The sequence below is a fragment of the Nannospalax galili genome, unplaced genomic scaffold (assembly GCF_000622305.1).
Source record: "Nannospalax galili isolate Female #2095 unplaced genomic scaffold, S.galili_v1.0 scaffold285, whole genome shotgun sequence".
Classification (NCBI taxonomy): domain Eukaryota; kingdom Metazoa; phylum Chordata; class Mammalia; order Rodentia; family Spalacidae; genus Nannospalax; species Nannospalax galili.
The window spans coordinates 2,677,739-2,699,805 of record NW_008355157.1 but is presented as its reverse complement, the minus strand read 5'-3'; the positions used below and the strand labels follow the sequence as shown (position 1 = coordinate 2,699,805).

General features: G+C 36.0%; 1 protein-coding gene across 3 annotated transcripts in view; it reads right to left on the bottom strand.

Annotated features, from left to right (window-relative positions):
• Gphn (gephyrin) overlaps positions 1-22,067 on the bottom strand; it is a 578,173-nt gene that overhangs the window by 108,622 nt on the left and 447,484 nt on the right. The window lies entirely within an intron of this gene.

Genomic DNA, 22,067 nt, shown 5'->3' with positions numbered 1-22,067 from the left:
TGCACCCATGTTGTGCAATGCCCACGGAGGTCAGAAGAGGCTGTCGGATCCCCTGGAACTGGAGTTATAGACAGTTGTTAGCTGCCATATGGGTGCTGGGATTCAAACTTGGGTCTTCTGCAAGAACAACCACTGTTCTTAACTACTGAGCCATCTCTCCAGCCCCAGGAATTGGTCTTTTAAACAACTTTGATAAGCTGGAAATATTTTTCAATTTTTTCCATTAATAACTAATAATATAATAACAATGTATTTTGAAAATTGCTAAGTGTATTTTAAATGTTCTCATCACAAGATAATCAAGTGATATAAGATACATGCTAATTAGTAGCAGTCATAATAAGATGGACATGAGTACTTGTCTGACGTAGCTTGAAATGGGCTCATACAGACCTGATTTCTATCACAAGAAATAGAAGACAGAAAGAAGACATACATTCTGGAGACTAAAAGATCACATACAGTCGATTCATAGTAATGGTTGCATTGAATATCTAAAGATATGTTCACAAGATATGTCATTAATCTTTTAAGAACCCAAATATGGAAAGTATCTCCTGTCTGGCATTGTTTCTTGTTATGTAACCTTTAGCTATACACATGGACTCTTAAAGAAATACACTGATCACTTTAATCTGTGGTTATACAGAGATGACAGTATATGGGCTCCAATCGGGGGGGCTATGGGAGGGCGCGATTTGGGATGTGAATATAAAGATGAATAAGATTGTTTGGGATGTTCTATATGAAATACACACAAAGAAAATAAAAAAGATTAAAAATAAAAAGAACCCAAATATGACTTTTCTTAAAAGGAAAGCCAAATCTTCAACATTTTCACATTCATCGATCAGTAATTTTCCTTCTAGAATTATATCTAAAAGATTGAAATTAATCCTCATGTACATGTTTATTCCAGAGTTGCTTATATTAACAAAAATGGAAAAAATCAAGATCAATAATATCTGTATTTAAGCAAATAGTGATGTTATTCTTATGCTAAAATATATGGCTAACATAATATTTATGAAGAACATTCATAGACAAAGGAAAAATTCTTTAAAAGATATGTTATTTCTTGTATTTATTTACTTTGTTATACTTTTTAAACAATATTTCAAAGAGCTTTTTATTTTTTAAACAATAAACATGCCATTTTTATATCACAAGCTTTACTCTTTGTCCTGAAAAGAGAAAGGTAAAGAAAAGGAGGAAGGCAATCATTCCACTTGCAACACACACACACACACACACACACATACACACACACACACACACACACATATATAATTGAATTTTAACCTTTGGTTTTATTTACTTAAATAATTTAATCACAATAATATCAATAATGTACAATATATTTCAATGGCATCATGTCTAACACCTCTAATTATCTAGTCAGAATATGTCCTTACTGATAAATTAAATGAAGTAAAAGAACTAATAGGAAACACAAAATGAAGAGAAGGAAAAATTCAAGACAAGTAATATAGGATTTGATTTACATGAGGCACTTTCATATGTATTCTGGTGCAGAGTAGGAAGACATAACAGTTCCCTAGGTAGCTCAGGCTGGCCTTGAATTTTCAGTCCTCCCTCCATCTCCTGAATGGTGCGATTATAGACACAAACAATCACATTTTGAGACAATATTGGTTCCCAAATGAACCTGAAGATATAAGGTAATCATTGATATTGAACCTAGAATACAATTAACCTCCTGGAATGGCTCTTCAACTACAACTAATTCGGCCTGTGGTAGTAGGTGAAGCTCTACACTAACTTAGATGCTAAGAGAATGATTTTGATGGAATCTTAAATATTTATTAACAATGGCAATAATCAAAGTTAGCTCAAGGGCTGTTTTGTGACAGCTGACCCTTAACATCTAAAAATATTTATTAACATGTTATAAGTAAAGGTGGAAGTGGTGGTGCATGTCTAATTCCAGCACTCGGAGCAGAGGCAGGAGGTTCTCCATAAGATTGAGGCCAGCCTGGTCTATATAGTGCGTTCCAAGCCAGCTAGGGCTATAGAAAGACCCTGCCTGAAAAAGACAAGACATTTTTATAAGTTACTAAGTAATATCATATACACAATGTCACTTAATCCCACAAAAATCTAGTGAAGTCTTTTCAATTGGATTTAAGGTCTGCTTCCTAGGAAGAAATCCATACCTAACAATGATATCAGGCTTAGGAAGCTGAGGCTGGACAGGTCACAGGATATAGCAGAGAACTTAACACTAGTTTTCTACTAAATAGTTATTGTATTAAACTGACTCTTAATGACTTTTTGTCATACCTGTAAATTAATGTTTTTCTAACTCTCATCAGAGAAGTTTCCTTATATAATAGAGGGTGATTAACACAGAAATCCACAACTGGCCAATGTACAGAGAACAAGGGGTTGCAGATGCTTAGCCTTGAATAGAACAACTGTATCAAACTTTTGCTTTCCAAGATTGAGGGATCATTGAGAAAAAAGGGGGCAGAAAGATTGTAAGAGCCAGAGGCTGACCACAAGAAAACAGTTTTCCAGATAGCTGGTCAGTTACTCATATGAACTCACAGCAACAGTAACAGCACAAACAAGTTCCATGCAAGCTCAAACCAGAAAAACATCCCAGCACAGTCATGAAGAAACGGGTAAGAAACTCCAACACCTAAGGAAATTATGGCAACAGATGGCTGCTGGGAGGGGCAGAGACAGTTTCTTCAAGCATGGGATTCTTGGTAGGTTAACCAAGCTCCAATGATGGACCCACAGTGAAGGACATTTGGAGACAGAAATTAGACTCTATAGGCCTTATTATATATATAATAGAGTACATTAAATTGGGTGGGAGCAATAAAGGAAGGTGTAGATAGGGGATGAGATAAAAATATCATCAAAATATATTGTATGAAAATTGTAAAAATTCAATATAAAAGTCTAGTGAAATATTACTGATCAAAGTGCAGAGAATAGGTGTTCGTGGAGTGCTCAGAGATAAATAGGACATCTATATTACACCTTCTCCCCCAAAGGCTCAGGGAACATTATGGAAGAGGAGGTGGAAAGTTGGTAAGAGCCAGAGGTCAGGGAGGACCAGGGTGAAATATTGTCTTTTAGACATTTCAAGACTATTGCACTCACCAATTCATAGCAGCTGTTGTCACCTGCATAAGATCTGTACCCGATGAAGCTAGCCAACATTCTTGTTGAAGTTGGGGAGGCTCATGAGCACCCACCCCTAGCTGAAGAACTACTGACAGTTGATCTCTGCTAAGGAGGGAAAGTCGATTTTCTTCAAGGGTTCGGCTCCTGATAGGTTGATTAAGATCCAGTGGATGGTCCCAACCCCATGAATATATGGGAAGTAAAAATTGTACTCAGTCAGTTATAAAAAAGAAAAAAAGGACATGATATTGGGAGGGGAAGATGTGATGGATCTGGGAGAAGTTAGGAGGCAGAGTGGGGGATGATTATGATCAAAATGTATTGTATGCATGTATGAAATTCTCAAAGAATTAATTAAATATTATATTAAAATCTAGTGAAATGTTGTTATATTCATTTATAGATTAAGAAAGGTTTGAACAAGAGAAGCCAATTACCCAAGGTCATATTTGTAAAGTAAGATTGAAAATATAGACCTTCCAGATTTTGAGCTGAATTACTGTAACAACTACCACCACTCATGCTCCATCTATCTACAGTTCTTCCTCTGTTTCTCTCATATTAAAAAAAATGACAAGGCAAAAATAAGTAATTACTATGCAAAACAGCAATTCTACTTCTGGGTATACATCCACAAGAAATGAAAGCAGAGACTTGGCTAGTTAAGCATCCATGCACACTGAAGCATTAGTCACATTCATCAAATGGTGGATCTAAGTGTTCATGTATGAATGAATGATAGAAAAAATGTGCTGGAAGTGTAAATGAGTGAATGAAGATAACGCTTTGATAATTTTTTTGAGAACAGGAATACTTTTCAGACTTAAAATAGAAAATTTTATATATGCTACAACAGGGAAACATTCTGAAGGTATTATGCTAAGGGAAACAAGTCTGCCATGAAAGGTCAAATTTTATATGGCTCCACTTATGTGTGGTACTAGAGCAGTCAAAATCACAGATCAGAAAGTAGCTGACAGGGGCTTAAAGGAGAAATAGTAAAGGTGCTTGATTATGTGAATTTATGAGGCTTTTGCCTGTGTTTAAATGGTACATAAATTAAATTTGGGAGGACCAAAGAGTTGTTGAGGGATGGTTGTGATGGTTATAGGAAAACACAAATATACTTAATGCCATTTACCATATGTTTTATAGTATCTAAAATGGTGACTGTATAACAAAAAGGAACAGAGAACTGTTGGTAATAAGTATCAACAGGTTGTACACAGTCATTTTTCTATTCTAAATCCTTGCTATTAGCCACCCTGCCCCCTGAAAGCAGAATATGCTCAGCATGGCTCTTTTTATTCCCATAATCCTAGAAGATAGAGACTTGGGCTGTTTGAAAGACTATTGATGCAGATAGCTGTAGATCTCATAGTGGCTTAAATGTAAGTGAAAGAATTAGCATAATGCTTTGAGAATAGAAATAATTATTTTTTGCTTTTGAGAGTTTTGGGCACATGGAAATGAAAGGAAATGGATTAAAGTCTCACAACCTAAAGAAAAGATTATGAGCTGACTTGATTTTGCTCTTTAGTGCCTGAGTTACATATATGCCTTATCATGTAATTCCATTGTCTAACGCCCCTATGGTAGAGAATCTATCAATTACAATTTGATAGAATTTGATTCTGAAAATGAAAGGAAAAACTTTATTTCAGTAGTTAGTATTAATAACTACCCCAATCTAACATTTACAAAGACTCAACTTTCTGAGGGGGCTTCATAACTTCAGCTTGAGAAAATATATCTATGATAAGGAATAACAGTTATTTAAATGTCATCAAAACTTCATTGGTCTACAAAGTAGTAAGCCTGTCCTAGTATAAGATTTCCTGCAATGCTATCCTAAGTCTCATATAACACAATGTATAAAATGTTTACACTGAGAATGAGCTCATTTCTGACTAGTTTCTGAAATAAAGTATGATTTGTCACATCTCAAATATGCTGAGCCTTTTCTTGTCTCTATAGCTTTGCAGATAATTTCACCAAAACTGCTATTTCTTAAAAAGAGAAGGATAGAAGAATTTTTTTTTTTACAATTAACTCATCTAAACAAAAATATATTTAGAAAACAATACTTGTAGCACACACACACCAGCTGTTCTTTACAGACCTTCAAATGCCATGGGGGGAAAAACATTTCCTTTGGAAAGAAAAAATAATGCTTCATACTTAGTTAAGATTATTAATATATATTTAACAAAATATGTGAGTATGTGGCTTTTAATTTTCATTATATAGCTGGGTGATGTTTTTAAGATAAATTAGGTCCTTTCCGGGTTATCTCTGCTTTTGGAATTGGTATCAGGTTAACATACCTGTTGAATTCAAATCTCAAGTTAACATGCTATTAGATTTCAAATCTCTTCAATAGGTAAAATATACCTTGCCTCAAGTTTTGGAGGGAAGCCTAAGGTAAGGGGAAAAAATGGAGAGAAATATTCAATCTAGTGAAAAATGGCAAGATAACCCAGTTGGCAGCAGAATCAAAAGAAGTGAAGGAATAAATGTCAGATACACTTCTTTGCAACACCAGCAACTATATTTATATCTCTTAGTAAAGCTTAAGACTAAATAGTTGGAGAGCGCTTCCATATAGTCAGTATTAGATTTCATTCAATGTCTGACCAGATGAACCATTTGGGAACATAAAAAGTACATGGTAGCCCTGAAAATTATTTCAGCAAAGGAGACAGTTTTTTTTATACATAAAAGGTCTTATATATATATTAAATCATTCCTTCCCTTTATCACTAGATAAGGCCTAAGCATTAGTGTGGAATAAACATTAGGTGTATGGTATTATTTACTATTATATCTTTTGAGACAGGGTCTTACCATGCAGCCCAGGCTACCCTGAAACAAGTATATGCCTCAGCTTCCCAAGTGCTAGCAGTATAGGTACATACTACCATGCCTGGCTAGAATGTGATTTCAGAAAGGTAACCTTAGCTTTCAAGCCTAAATGGGAACTAATAACTTCTTATTTGGATATTGTGAGAGTTTTAAGTTTACCATTTGATAAAGAAACAGTGAGCAGATGAAGTAGTGGTAACCTAAGGATTTATAGTAAGATGAATTTCAGGAAAACACTAACAACATCTTTCTTTGGTTCTTTCATTTCAGTGAGTACCCTGTTTATAACAAGCAGATGGAAAGTTTCCCAGTATGTAATTAGTATAACTAATTCTCTTGCTTAGGAACATTTTGTGGAGGGATTTTGCAGCCTTCCAGACTGCAGTTAGCATTTCATTTTGCTTAAAGCTAGGCTCTGTGCCAAGAAGCTATGGCTCTACTTTCTGAGTCTGAGGAGATAATATCCATTCTGTTCTAGTTTACTGTATTCCTTAAATTCAGTAATAAATGCTTTCAATGTGATGAAGAGATAGTAAAATAAATATACCGATTAATGGGTTACAAAGTGCTAGAAATCTTAAAAGATAGGGCTGTGTTCCACCAGAGACCCTGGAAGTAATGTCAGGAGACTGATGAGAAAGAAGCAGTGGAAAACTGACTCATGAACTTTTTTGAATGATTTACTTGTGTTGTAAGAGGACAAAGACAGGGTGGTGGAACTTAAACAGGGTATAAATGGGAGACTCATATAACATTCAGCTTCCCACCTGAGAAGGTGTTTAACAAATTTCCTGGTAGCCTGAGCACTAGTGTTTTTAAACTGAGATGACTGTGCTAAAAATTTCCAGAAAGAATCTTTACAGATTCAAATGGCTGAAAAGGAATGTACACGTGAGCAAGACCAGACAAGTTCAAAGTATGACTATGAACACTGAGCTGAAGTACAATCTCTAAAAGGTAAAGGCTAAATATTGAATCTTTTTGGCTCAAGATGTATTCTGCATCAGATAATGCTCATCTCCTGCTATCTAAGATGTCAGGAGAACTTAGTGGGTTTTTTTTGTTTATTTTTAAGACAGATCTAATTTTGTAGCTTGATATGGCTTTGAATCCACAATTCTGCTTTAGTCTGCAAAGGGCTAGGATTACAGGCATGTATCATCATGCCTGCCTTCTGAGTGGTTTTCTGATATGACTGAAAAGCATCCTAATTTCTCAGTCAATTATACAAATGATTCCACAGTGGTAAAATTCCCCTGAATTAGTTCTAAGGAGGACTTAGAATATGTCATGGGAAAGTTGTAAGTCTAGTCATCTAGGAAATTGATTTTTTTGACCTTACTTTGACTAACCAGGATACTATAGACTATGTCAATCAGGAGTGGGAAGAGTATGTAGGTAACAGAATATTGAAATGGAAGATACTATCCGCAATTTCCTAATAAAAAGCAAAGGTACAAGACCATCTTCTATTAATTAAAATTTCCTCAAAACATTTATGGATATCAGGGTAAGATAGCAGATTAGAAGCTGTCTCTGTGTGATACAATGAATGAGAAGATTTGGGTAACAAAAATAGACTCTATTCCAGAAGAGACAAAGATTGAAAGAACATCAGAAATCACAAAGAGGAATAGGACAGCTGAAAAATGCAGAGAAACAGGAGAAACACAGTGGAAAGAGCAAGCAGCACATGCAACTCTAGCTACCACAGCTCCCAGATGTGGGGAGGGAAGCAGAAGCCTTATCTAAAAGGTAAACCCTGTTTTGATATGGTCATGCACCTCCTCCCTGGCTCTTACAGTCTTTCTGCACCCTCTTCTGCGATGGTCCCTGAGCCTCCGGTGGGTAAAGTTTAATAAAGGAGTCTTGTCCAAGTACCAGCATTCAGTAGACTCTTGATCTCTACACTTTGGCCATTTGTGAACTTTTGTGTTCCTGGCCCTCTGCTGCACGAGGTAGCTACATTAATGAGAACTGAGAGATTCATTAGTGTTCCGTGAGCCTTAGGTGTAGAGGTTGCATTGTAGATGTGTCACTTAGGCCTGGGCAATTCTTAGACAATGTCCATGACTGCTACTAGCTGAAGAAGAGCCGATCTCCCTAAAACAAGGGACGCTACATAGGCTGACTAGACCTCAGTGGATGGACTGGTACTGGGGAATGTCTGGGGGACACTGCCTTGACACAGTGGGTCTTAACAGGGATGACAGAGTATATGGGTAAGGGGGCTATGGGAGGGCGCCAGTGGGGACAGGGGTATAAAGATGATTAAGACTGTTTGAGATGTTCTGTATAAAATCCACGAACATTCAATAAAAGCAAAAACAAAAACAAAAAAAGGAAACCCCTGTTGCTGTGGGGAGAAAGGGGTGGTTGTTTTTTTTTTTTTTTTTTTTTTTTTTTTTTTAAGGCTGGCAGTCTTAACCACTGGACAAGCCCACTTTCACACAAGCCTCAAATCCAGTTGAGGGTTCCAGTAAGACTGACTTCTCTGGTATGATGACTCAGTAGTGACAGTTCCATTTTTTCGCTTCCCATGTCTTAGAAGGTTGTAGATGGGTATCATGTTGAGAGAGAATCTACTGTTTAAGACTAAACTAGCCTGAAGTCCAACAACAAGGGACAATCACAAATTAGGGAGCCTGGGGATAAACTGCCACAGCCCCAGTGTGGGAGATAGCAGCAGGAGGCAGTTATAGAGGACAGAGCAGGATGGTAACTCACAGAAAAGTTCAGGTGGTAAAGGACTCAGCTTCAGCAGTGAGGGGTACAGTGGGTAGTATCCATACCTTCATTGGCTAGAAGCTGAGACCATCAACTGAAAATAACTGCAGAGTTTGATAGTGCTGAACCTGATGTCAGCAGATGGCTTAACTTCTGGAGGGACCTATTTGTTGTGAAGTTCATATCTGGCTGGACTGAGAATTCTGATGCTCTGGTGGAGTTGACCTCTGTAGCCTCATCCCTCCATCAGGGTATCTGAAGAGTGCACTTTGAAAGCACAAAGATTGTTCTTTCTGAACCGATCTCACTGTTGCATTCGTTTTCACCATTCCCTATGCAATTGGGACACACACCCCTGGTTAAAACATTTGCTACCTCATTGTATACAAACTGGGGGTCTTGGGAGTGAGAGACACTGCCTAGCCCACAAACTGCAAAAACCAGGTATGGCAGAGTCTCCTGTTATATCAAGAAGGCAAGCTTCTGGGGCTGGAGAGATGGCTCAGCGGTTAAGAGAACTGACTGCTCTTGCAGAGGACCCAGGTTCGATTCCCAGCACCCACATGGTGGCTTCCTTAACTCCAGTTCTAGGGGAATTCGAAGCCCTCTTCTGACCTCTGTAGCATTGCACGACATGGGTGCACTCACATACATGCAGGCAATACATTCGTACACATTAAAAAAAAATAAATTAAAAAAAAGAAGGCAAGCTTCTAAAGGGAAGATAGCTCTGGATTATTTGATACTTGACTAGTCCAGGTCAGTAACAGCCTAAATGGAAGGCCAAATAAGAATCTCAAAATTCAAATGCCCTACCCTCCACTACATAGACATGAATTTTAGAAGATCCAGAAGGAAGTCGATCTAACACTCTTTCTTTTCCTCATGCTTCTCCTTATTTCCTTATGCTACACCTAGTAATATCTTTGTCAGCATGTGTATGTGTGCATGTTTGTGTGTGTATGTGTGTGTAATCCAGCAGCCTATTTTAGGCATATTCCAGTATCATTTTCCACCTTAATTTTTGAGACAGGGTCTGTTCACTGAACCTGGAGCTCACTTTGATTTCAGCTAGATTGCAGATTGGCTGGCCAGTGAGCCACCAAGATCTGCCTATCTCCCTCATCCTCCTGCCCACCAGAGCTGAGCTTACAGGTGCACACCACCAGGCCTGGCTTTTATGTGGATTCTGGCAATCTAAATTCAAGTCTTTATGCTTAAGCAGCAAGCACTTTACCCACTGACTCATCTCCCAGCCGTATTTTGACCATTTAAATAATTCCTATAATGTAATCTATTCTTCTGCTCGCATTTATCTAATTTTGTTTATGCACTATTTCTTTCTTAGGCAATCACATTTTAAAATTTCTTTTTCTTTTTTCTCCCTCTTTACAATATTCTCTATTTTTCCTTTCTTTGATATGTTTCTTATCATTTATGTTTTTCTTTATTTCAGTCATTATAGTTTTACATTTATCCTAAATAAAACCTAGCTTCATTGTGTTTATATGTTGTATTTTCTTTACACATTCATCTTTTGATAGGCATCTATGCTGGTTCCATATATTGACTGTTGTGAATAGTGCTGCCACAAACACTGATATATAAGTACCCCTGTTGATATTCTTATTCAGTTGCTCTGGGTATATGCCTAGGGGTAACACAGCTGGATCATATATTCTATTTTTAGTTTTTTGAAGGAACCTGAATACTGATTTCCATAGTTGTTATACCACTTTACATTCACAGCAGCAGTGTATAAGGGTTCCTCTCTTCTCACATTCTTGTCAACATCTGCTATTCTTTGTATTCCCGATGACAGCTATTTTGAATGGAGTGAGATGGAATCTCCATGTAGTTCAAATTTACATTATGTTGTACATCATTTTTTGAGAACTGTCTGTTCAGTTCACTTGCCCAATATTGATTGGATGAATTACTTTTAAGGTATTTAATTTTTAAAAAATTCTTTGTATATTCTATACATTGATTCCATGTCAGCTGTTTAGTTGGCAAAGATTTCTTTCCATTTTGTAAGCTATCTCTTCAATCCACTTATGTTTCATTTTCTTTACAGGAGATTTTTAATTTTATGCAGTCCCAAGGCTGGGAAGATGGCTCAGTGAAGAATGTTTGCTTTTCTCCCAGAGGACCCAAGATTGGTTCCCAGCACCCACATTAGCCATTTCACAACCACCTGGAATTCAAACTCAGAGGATCTGATGCCCTCTTCTGGCTTCCAAAGGCACCCACATACATCTGACATACACTTACAAAGACACATATATATGCATAAATTAAAAAATAAAATAGTAATTTTATACAGTCCTGTTTACTAAATCTTGCTGTTATTTCCGAGCTTTTATAGAATCCTTACCTAAGTCTATACTCAAAATCTTTTTCCTGTTTTCCTCTAGCTGTTTCAAGTCTTTCATTAAGGTATTTGATGTATTTTCAATTGATTTTTGAACAAGATGAAAGAGAGCAATCTAGTTTCTCTTTCTAAATGTGGATATCCATTTTTTCCAGCACCATTAATTCAAAAGAGGGTGTTTTTTTCTCCAATGTATATTTTTTGCAACTTTATAAAAAATAAAAAATCTGATGGTCATAGCTATTTCTAAGTTTATTTTTAGCTCTTCTTCTCCTTTATAGTTCTTTGTATAACCCTCCCTGTACTCCTACCATTTAAATACCTCCATTTTACCCATTTTACCCTTTGTAACATGTGTCTCCTACTGTTCCCCTCTCTCACGTTCCTTCTTTTCCTTTACCTTCCTGGTTCCTTTACATTTTTCTTGGCTCCTGCAGTTATATCAGAATATACCAGTTTCAGAGTTTCAAGCTACACATTGAGGTCTTTGACCCATTTGGAGTTGACTTTTGTGCAAGGTGAAATATAAGGATCTAGTTTCATTCTTCTACAGATGGAGATCCAGTTTTGCTAGCACCATTTGTTGAAGATGCTGCCTTTCCTCCAGTGTGTGTTCTTGGAACCTTTGTCAAATATCAGGTGGCTAAAATTGAAAACACTACTGTTTGGGTTTCAGTTATGTTCCATGATCTATGTGTCTGTTTCTGTGCCAGTACCATGTTGCATTTATGACTATAGCTCTGTAATGTAGTTTGAGATCTGGTATGGTAATCCCACCATCATGACTCTGTACTCAGGATTGCTTTGGCTACCTGGGGTCTTTTGTGATTCCATATGAATTTTAGGATTTTTTATTCTAATTCTGTGAAGAATGTCCTGGGGATTTTGAATGGGATTGCATTGAATTTACAGATTGCTTTTCATAGGATGGTCATTTTCACAATATTAATTCTTATAATCCATAAGCAAGGGAGGTCCTGCCACATGTCTTCCTCAATCTCTTCAGAGACTTAAAACTTTCAGTGTAGAGACTGTTAAAGTCTTTGGTCAAGTTTATTCCTAGATATTTTATTTTTTGAGAAGAGGAGAGTTTCTATGCACTCTTTTCCAATGGCTTGTTATTGGTATATAGAAAGACTACTGATTTTTGTAGATTGACTTTGTAACCTGACACTTTGCCAAAAATGTTAATTATTTCTAGGAGTTCTCTAGTGGATTTTTGGGGACCACTTATGTATAATATTCTACCATCTGCAAAAAAGGATAACTTGATCTCTTCTTTTCCAATTAGTACTCCTTTAATTTCCTTCTCTTGTCTTCTTGCTCTGCAAGAGTTTCAAGAACTATATTAAAAAGGAATGGAGATATCAAGATGCCTTGTCTGCTTCCTGATTTTAATGGAAATGCTTCCAGTTTTTTCTCTATTTAGAATGATGCTGGTTGTGAGTCTGTTGTATATAGCTTTAATTATGTGGAGGTATGGTTCCCTCCAGTCTAATTCCCTCTAGGACTTTTAACATAAATGTATGTTGAGTGTTGTCAAAGGCTTTTTCTGCACCTATAGATGACCATGTGATTTTTGTCTTTGAGTCCATTTATATGGTTTATAACATTTATTGACTTACAAATATTGAACCATCTATGCCTCTCTGGAGTAAAGCCAACTTGAGCATAGTGGATTATCTTTTTGATGTGTGTCTGTATGTGGTTTACAAGTATTTTATTGAGAATTTTTGTATCTCTGTTCATTATGGATATAGGTTTATAGTTTTCTTTTTTGGGTATGTCTTTACCTGGTTTTGGTATTAGAGTGATGCTGTCTTCATAGAAGGAGTTTGGGAGTGCTCCCTCTGTTTCTATCTGTTTGAATAATTTAAGTAGTATTGGTTATAGTAGTATTGGTTATGGTTATAGTATTGGTTAAATGTCTGGTAGAATTCTGCTGTGGCTCCATCTGGGCCTGGGCTTTTTTTAGTCAGGAGGTTTTGTATTTTAGTGTTTCAATTTCCTTTTTTGTTATGGGTATGTTTACATTGTTGATCTCTTCTTGGTTTAGCTTTTCTATGAATTTAGATATTCATCCATTCCTTTTTTTTTCTTTTTTTCTTTTTCTTTTTGGTCTTTTTGAGACAGGTCTCTCTGTAGCTCCAGCTCGCCTGGCACTCACTATGTAGACCAGGCTGGCCTTGATCTCACAGAGGTTCATCTGCCTCTGCCTCCTGAGTGCTAGGATTAAAGGCATGAGCCACCACTCCTGGTCCATCCATTTCTTTAAGGTTTTCAAATTTAATAGAATGTAGGTGTTTAAAGTATTCCATTATAATGTCCTGGATCTTTTTAGTGTCTGTTGTGATGTTTTCCCCTTTCATCTCTGATTTTGTTGATTAGGAGTTGTTCTTTCTTTTGGTTAACTGAGATAAGTGTCTGTCTACCTTGTTTATCTTTTCAAAGAACCAGATCTTAGATTCATTGAATTTTTTTTTTTTTTTTTTTTTTTTTGAGACAGGGTCTCCCTGTAGCTCCAGCTGGTCTGGAATTCATTATGTAGAACAGACTGGCCTCAAATTTACAGAGGTCCACCTGCCTCTGCCTCCTGAGTGCTGGGATTAAAGGGGTGTGCCACCATGCCCGGCTAGATTCATTGATTCTTAGTACTGTTTTGTTTTTATTTCATTAATTTCTGCTTTGATATTTATTATTTCTTCTCATATGCTGGGATTGGGTTTCGTTTGTTCTTGTCTTTCCAGAGTCTTGAGTTGCAATATTAAAATGATGGTAACCAATACACATCTTTCAATAACTCTAAATACAAATGGCCTGAACTCCCCAGTTAAAAAGACACAAGATAGTTAAATGTATTAAGAAACAAAATCCATCTTTCTATTCTTTGCAAGAAACTCATCTCACCTTCAAGGATAGATACTACCTTAAGGTGAAAGGATGGGAAAAAATATTCCAAGGAAACAGCACTAGAAACAAGCAGGCGTGTCAATTCTAATATCTAATATCTAATATCTTAAAATTAATCAGAAGAGATAAAGAGGGTTACTTCATTCTGATTAAAGGAACAATTGACCAAGAAGCTATTACCACCATGAACATACATGCACCAAACTCTGATGCACCTAATTTCATAAAACAGTACTACAATACTTGAAGACACTGATTAAGCCCAACTCAGTAATAATAGGGAACTTCAGTACCCCATTATCGCCAATAGACAGGTCAACCAGACAAAGAATAAACAGACATCCTAATTAAATGATACCATACATCAAAGGGACCTAGCATATATCTACAGGATATTCCACCCAAGCATCAAAGAATACACTTTCTATTCAGCAGCCTATGGAAGTTTCTCAAAAATTGACCACATACTGGGGCACACAACAAATCTCAACAAAAAAAAAAAAAAAAAAAAACTGAAATAATTCCATGCATTCTATTAGATCACAAGGCAATAAAGCTTAAAATAAACTCCAAAAAAAAGCTCTAGTAATTACATGAACTCACAGAGCCTAAACAACACATTCTTGAATGATGGATGTGTCAAAGAAGAAATTAAAAAAAAGAATAAAAGTATTTATGGAATTAAATGAAAAGGATAATACAACACAACAAAACCTCTGGGGCATTTTAAAAGCAGTTCTAAGAGGGAAGTTTATAGCTCTAAGTGCCTACATTAAAAAAATGTAGAAAGAGCACAAATAGTCTTTTTTTTTTCAAAAATCAAAGAGCACAAATAGTCTTCTTTTTCTTTTCTTTAAAGACAGGGTCTCCCTGTACCCCCAGCTGGCCTGAAACTCACTATGCAGACCAGGCTGGACTTGATCTCAAGAGATCCACCTGCCTCTGCCTACCTAGTGCTGGAATTAAAGGCTTGCAGCACCACACCTGGCTCATTAAGCAGCTTTTAAAATGAATTTAACATAAAACAGTGATCATCAGATACTAGAACATTTAATATAGTGAATGTCCTCATGTTTATTTTAATACAATTTATGTTTCATTTCTTCATTTGAAAGAATAGACAAAATTTTGATGCATTATAGATCTTAAGTATTACTTAAAGACTGAAGGATTTGGAGTAAAGGTCTCCTTTGGACAAAACTGGCATAATAACGAAATTTATGGTTAATACTGAAATAATGTATATGGAGTAAACAAAATTTCTATGCTTATAAAATAAAATAAAATACATAGCTTACTCAAAGTGCTAGTAAGTTGTGCATTTGTATTTTTCCAGCTAAAGATGCTTATTATTGGCCAGTGTAATGAGCAAGTGAAAACATCATAGTTCATGTATTTTAATATAAGATGCTTATTTTATTGCCATAACTTACATCTGTGGTAACATATCAATTTCTATGTGGAAAATTTTGTTTTAAAAATATCAACTGTTTAACTATAAAAAGAAAAATAGTTTTTAAAAGTATCTTACAGGGCTTATACTGAGTTCAATATTGTATAACTGTATTAATTCAACTGTGAACCTAGAAACTTACAGCCACTTGTGAAAGAGATGTACTCTTGCTCTGGAGTGTGTTACTGTATATGTTAAAGCTGTAATGAAATGCTTCTTCTAATCATGTAGTTATTAAAAATTTAAAAAAGTATCTAAAATGTTTCTAAGGTAATAGAAAAAAACTTCAGTTGAGAGCCAGTATTTATTCTTTTCAGTACTGAATAATAGGAATCTTGCTGTACCCAGGTTAAATGAATGCGGTGTCACTAATAAAGTAGCCCTTATATCTGAGGTGGGAATCTGTTGGTCAAGCTTCGGTTTAAAAGAAACAAAAAACCCTAAATGTTCATTTATAGTTCAAAAAATTTAAATTCTTCTTTAATGCTCATTTATTTGTCTCTGTGTTTATGTGTATATGGGCGCATGTGTCAAGGAGTGTGTGTGGAGGTCGGAGGACAATGTGAAAGAGTTGGTTTTCTCCTTTCACCATATGGGCCCCAGGGATTGAATTTAGGTCACTGGCCTGGGTGGCAAATTCCTTTACTTACTGAGCCATTTTGTCAGCCATTAATGGTAATCTCTTAGTCACCAGTTTTCAATGTATCATATGTTCCACAGGAAAAAATATTTAACTATAATTTTTATAATTTTCAACCATGTAGTCTGGTGTTCTAAAAATAATCCCTAACATTTATAACATTGATTCATTCATGTTAGGATACTAGTGTAGCAATTAAAAAAAAGGTATTCACCTCAGAAATTTCCATAATTATAGCAATAGGGCTTAACAATTTCTGTTATGTTTATTTATTTTGTGTCTCTCTCCGTATGTGTGTGCATGTGTGGAGGTCAGCGGACTTGTAGGAGTTAATTCTCTCCTTCTACCACGTGGGTTATGGGTATTAAAATCAGGTCCTTAGGCTTGGGAGCAAGTGCCTTTACCTGCTGAGCCATCTCACCGGCCCGCAAAGGATAAGGGATTTTGAGGCTCTTTCTTCTTGAATCTTAATGCTATTAATATAGATTACTGCACTTCAAAACAGTGAATAAAAAGACTGTTAAATAATCTATACTAAATAAAGCATGTATATTAAAAATATAATGATATATATATAAAGAATGAAAAACCAAGAATCATATTAAAATATTGTACCTTCTTTAAATCTTTTTGATGAAAGCTATGTATGTTACTTTAAAAATCTTATTAATACTGAGAATTCCTTTTTTTCTGAGACAGGGTCTTGCTATGTTACTCAGGTGGACCTTGAACTTGTGATCCTTTTGCCTCAGCCTCCTGAGTGCTGGGATTCCAGCACTAGATGTAGCCCCTATGCGTTTTGATTAATTATGAATTTTGTTCTATAAGAATTGCTTAAATGAGATACATTTATAATATGTATTTTTATGTTTGCATACATTTGTGTGTGTGTGCATGGCATGTGTGCACGTGTGCATGTGTATGTATACATGAGAGGCTGGCTTCCTCTATTGTTCTTCACTTTATTTTTTGATATAAGGTCTCTTACTGAACTTGGATCTCTCTGACTTACTCAGACTGAGTGGGCAGTAAGCGCCAGACATCCTCTTGTCTCTCTCTCTTCTGTACTAGGATTATAGGCATGTTCCATGCTCAGCTTCTCACGTGGGTGCTGGGGATCTGAACTCTGGTACCATGCTTGCATGGCAAGCACTTTAATGACTGAGCCATATCCCCAGACCTTGCTTTTCTTTTTAAAAGAGAACATTTTACACACACACACACACACACACACACACACACACACACACACATATAATGTAAGTGGGTAATAGGAAGATTAGTCTACTGATTGTGATATAGATTATGTGCAATAATAGTCAGGCCAAGGTTAATAGGCAAGATTCCTGTGTGAATATGTTAATTTTACTTAAAAAAATAACCTCCCTACAAAGGGGGCTTATTGAAAACTACAGTCAAAGCACAGTTGTGTGTATGGAGGAAGAGTACCTGAAAGCACCCACAGAGAGCTGACTGGTAATATATGACTTTTTGATGTTAAGAACATCACAATTATTTACAGGTGTGATTATATACATACACAGATCAAAAGCATATACACGCAGTTCCCTTTTATCTGCAGTTTTGCTTTTACAGTTTTGAGTTGTCCCTGGTCAATGGTAGGCTGAAAATATTAAATGAAACTTCCAGAAATAGGTCAAAAGTTAAAAATTTCATACTGTTCTGAGTAGTGTGATGACATTTCATGCCAACCCACTCTATCCTGCCTGGGACAGGAATCATAGGCATTTTCTGAATATTCACGCTGTTATGCACCACTTGTCTATTAGTCACTTAACAACCAATTAGTAATCAGACTGATTGTCAAACAACTGTAGTGCTGTGCTCAAGTAACACTCATTTTATTTAATAATGACCCAAAGACCAAGAGTAGTGATGATGCAAAGGAGGCAACAGGGTATAAAAGATGGAAGATATATCGACATGGCAATGCTGAAGGGCCTCTATGAAAAAATGTGGTACACAAAGTCAATACTAACAGTGGCATCCATTGGGGGTCTTGGAATACATTTCCCATAAAGAAGGGGGACTAACATATAAGGACATTTAATGAGATGTTCATAGTTAAAGAACGCAGAGAAAAGCATAAAGGTACTGATATAAAGATGTAGAAACACAATGAGATGCACATATTTTAGAGGTGTGATGAGGTTTGTGGACTAAAGATGTAAGCATACCTAAATGAATTATGAATGATTTTGAATGTCACATTTGTAAGAAACAGGAAAAGTTACAGCAATATCAGCAAAGACCAATATCCAAGGAAGTATTTGCAAGTAGACAACATTGCTCTAAATGAAAATCTTACTACAGTGGAACCAGAGTTTCAGGCAGTAAGTTGGATGATAGAATATGTATACTTTCACTTTCAATATTATGATTCTTTGCTTTTATTTTGTAAGACTCAACCAGGGACAAACAGAAAAACTGCTGAGGTTAGGAGTCGATTGTCTGAATAACCTGAGGGATAGGAAATAAACTTGATTGCATAAAAATGCATAATGTCCAGTTATAGCTTTGATTCAAGTATTTAATGCAGGGTTATGGGTCTTGGAATCCCCATGTGAGGAGAACAGAGGGAAGGGAACCAGTTTCTAAATTTCAAATACAGCTACTTAGTAAATACTAGACTGTTCATATATATTATCACCTTTAATAATATCCCCCCAAAGCCATACACTGAGTGAACATAATTTCCATTTTACACAGGAGAGAGAAAACACTCAGAAAAACAGTACAACTTATCTATAGTCATTCGGCTAGTAAAAGGTACAGCAAGATAAGAAGTGTCTGATGGCACTCCTTCCAGAATACCTTATTTCAGTTTCCTAATTCTTTACCTCCTTACCAATGAAGAGGAAATAAGGAGCTTCCATCATGACTTGTGAGGCAGCTGGGTGAGGCCTTCCTACTGCTTGAAATTAGGAATTTCTGAATTTCTTCTACAGGGGAATTCCTGCTTATGAAACTCTCCATTGCCTTTGATGGGTTCCAGAGATCAAATTCAGTTAGGCTTGCACAGCAAGTGCCTTTACCCACTGAGTCATCTGGCCAGCCCTGATGATGTAATCTTACACAAGAACATTAGTGTTGATAACCTAAGATAAAATTCCCAACAGTACAGTCTTTTCTATCAAAAGTTTAGTTTTTCTACTGTTAATTGATGATTTGGAATTTAAGGGAATGATGCCAGAACATTTTAACTTGCCTTACAGTAGCTGGCAGCATATTAAGAAGTAAGGTTGTAATTTATTTATGTCATTCATTTTATCAGAATGATGAATCAAAAGTGGTAGTGTTCAAATCTCACCATTCACTAATTTGCCAGAGGTATTAGTCAGGTGTTGCCTTTTTGGGGGGGGGGTTTCTGACACTGTGACAAAATACCCAAGAAAAACACAGGGGAAAAGCTGATGGTTTCAGAGGTTTCAGTCGATGGTTGGAGAACTCCATTGTTTCATGAAGCAGAACATAATGGTGGAAAATGTGGCAGAGAAAAGCCATCCACCTCACAGCAGCCAGAAGCAAAGAAGAGACTGAGGATAAAGTATGTCCTAAGGGCATGTCCACAGTGACTACTTCCACCAGCTAGGTCTCTAGTAGCTGAGGACCAAGCTCTATCAATAGATTTGCTCACTTAAATTCTTACTTGCAAATAGGAGCTGAAAATAGGAAATATATTAAAAGACAGACCAGAGACAATAGAAAATTCATCCATAATTAAAGTGTAATAAAAACAAACAAAAAGATTAACACATGTATGCTTGCTCATTAAAATACAAGTATACTTGGTAAATATACCATTTTAAAGTGTAGTGAGAATAAGGACCTAAAACTTTTTTGGGGAGAATTCTCTTCCAGTAAGAGAATTGCAGGCCATATTTAACTCATAACAATTCAGTTCATGGTGATTCATACTTACAGGACTCTATGTTCTATGCCCATGATATTTATTACTGCTTTCATCATAGATTGTAAACAAATGCAGCAATCAGTTCTATGATAAAATATAGGAACATGCTGGGAAGGTAGTTAAGCCAGCTCAGGCAAGGCAGAAACAGGCATGAGGAGAGTCATTATGGAGGAGATGCTTCTTGAGCTTGATCCTGAAAAATACATACTGGTTAGCCAGGCAGAGAGGTAAAATGAAGATTCAAGCTAAGCAAAGACATAGACATGAGAGGGAAAAAGGTAAGAAACAGCATGTCAGGGTTATGGAGAAGCAAATTCTGGTGATGAGGGAGGTAAGAGAAAAAAAAGAAGAGGATATTAGAGCATAAAGGGCCTTAAGACAGTAAGGACAAGTGGATCTGTAAAGAGGGGGGGCTAGTAGGGGTAGGAGGGCAAGTAAAAAGAATGCATCTTATACATGCATGAAATTGTCAAAGAGCAAAATTTATAATAAAAAAGGAGAAATGGATCAGTTAGGTTGACAAGGTCCATGTGAAAGAAAAAAAAGGGAAATTATATGTACAGGATTTTAAAAACACATTTGCTACTTGAAGAGATTATTCTGATCAAATTAGAGATTAGATGGGAGGTATTAATTGGAAGGAGCTTGTTACACACGCAAAGTTAATAATAAAGACAAACAAAAAGAATGGCAGTGGGGATGGAGAACAGGGATGCGTTCGGAGGTGCTGTAGGGGTGGGAAAAATAAGTTTAATATTTGTCATGTAAACTTAGAATCAGCAGATATATAATGCATAGGGTGTTAGGACTGTAGCTCAAGCAAGGTCTTGGTAGTGCCAACAGAATACAGAAATCACTTTATAGATGGTATTTGACTTCTAGCATACATAAGGCCATATGAAGTCTGTATACAAAATATGAAAAGGGACAAAGAAAAACTTTTAAGTGATGCCTATTAATGAAGATAAGCTTGCATAACAGCCAATAAACAAGAAAAATATCACAATGTTTACCTTTCTTCTGTACTAGACTTTGAGAGCCACTCAAAAAAGTTATGGAGCTCTATTTTTATTCATCTTTCTATAAATATGACTACACAGTACCTGTCATAATAGTTTAGTCAATATTTGTTGAAGAAACTGAATTATATTTCTATACAATTTTCATACACTTAACTAAATGTCTAGGAGGTCTAATCATAATACTCTTGGGTATTAAAAATAATTGAGTTTGATCAAATTCAAATGTTGAATGCAAACCTTATCATTATTTTTAATCATTATTGGTGGAAAAACTTGACAAAAAGTTAACCATTTATAGAGTTTGTGATTTTTGATTGAATTACTCTGATAAACAAATGAAGGGGAGATAGCACATAAAGGGTAAAGAGGACACATCGCAAAGCATTTTTCTCCTACAGGACAAATGAAATGTCCAGTTCCAAATCTTTTTCTTTAGAAAGTCTGAAATTTCTGTGGAAATGTGACTTGGAACACATAGTTTGGTTTCTCTAAGAATCAATGTTAAGGGCAATGCCACTGAAATTATAAGAAGCCAGGACTTAGTTTATTTTTATAATAAATATTGTATTACATTAAAGAAATGTACTGGAATTTTAAAAATATTAAATTTATTATTTTTATTTTATGTATATGAGTGTTATGCCTGTATGTAAGTAAGGGCACCCATGTTGTGCAATGCCTGTGGAGGACAGAACAGGCTGCTGGATCCCCTGGAACTGGAGTTATGGACAGTTGTTAGCTGCCATGTGGGTGCTGAGAATTTGAACCCAGGGCTCCTGCAAGAACAGTTAGTGTTCTTAACCACTGAGCTATCTCTCCAGCCCCAGTATTACATTTTTTAAAAACTTAAATTTACATTTGTATTTTCTGAAAATATCTTGGTTTCAATAAATACTTGAATATTCTGCATTTAATAGAAAACACTTTTATTAACGTTGATTTCTGAAACAATAGAGCTAATTTTTGAAAAATTCTCTACT